The 676-nt window shown below is 45.7% G+C and overlaps 1 non-coding gene across 1 annotated transcript; it reads right to left on the bottom strand.

Moving 5' to 3' along the window:
- Window positions 1–274: 274 nt before the first annotated feature.
- On the bottom strand, window positions 275–412 carry LOC119938930. Its single transcript, XR_005454616.1, has one exon. It is a non-coding gene; the product is annotated as a small nucleolar RNA SNORA7 (small nucleolar RNA).
- Window positions 413–676: the final 264 nt, after the last annotated feature.

Below are 676 nucleotides of genomic sequence, written 5' to 3'. Positions count from 1 at the left end.
TGACCAGAAATCCTTCTATGGAATTTTAGATGTGAGTCTCTTGTCTTGTCTTACGGTATCGAGTTGTCTTCGACCCATAGCAACTCCATGGGCACATCTCATCTCTCCCAGAACTCCCCATCTCCATCTGCAATCATTCTGTTAGTGTAACCATAGTTTCCGTGGTAAAAAAATATGGAAGTGGTTTATGATTACCTTTTTCCTTGCAGTAAAATTTTAATCTCCACTCTTGACTCCCTCCCATGCTGCTGCTGTCCAGCACAGATGAGTTTTGACTTGTAGCAGATTGCCTTCCATTTGCTAGCCACTGCCCAAGCTAGGAATGGAATGGGTAGGCCTCTGCTTGACTCTCCCTCCAGTAGCTGAGACTGGTAGAGTACTGGAAACTCTCCAGGTGCAATCCTGAGAGGGGGCTGAGTCTCATATTTGATTTCAATTTGTATTCAGAGTAGCTAAGAAGGTGTATGTATTGGGATATAGTCTGAGTGGGGATCATTGAAAGGGGCCCAGAGAAGTTCCCATGAGGGAAAATAAGCCCCTCTCCATGGTCCTTCCCCCCGACTTTGCCACCAACTCCCTTATAACTGTCTCCCTTCCTAACCAACTTCCCAACCAACCTAGCTGTTGATGAAAGGCACTGTAGAGTAAGCAACAGATTTGATAATGCTAGGTCTGC

This window comes from Tachyglossus aculeatus, chromosome 16 (genome assembly GCF_015852505.1).
Source record: "Tachyglossus aculeatus isolate mTacAcu1 chromosome 16, mTacAcu1.pri, whole genome shotgun sequence".
Lineage (NCBI taxonomy): Eukaryota > Metazoa > Chordata > Mammalia > Monotremata > Tachyglossidae > Tachyglossus > Tachyglossus aculeatus.
Note: the sequence above shows the minus strand (reverse complement) of the source record. Positions and strands in the feature narration are given on the sequence as shown.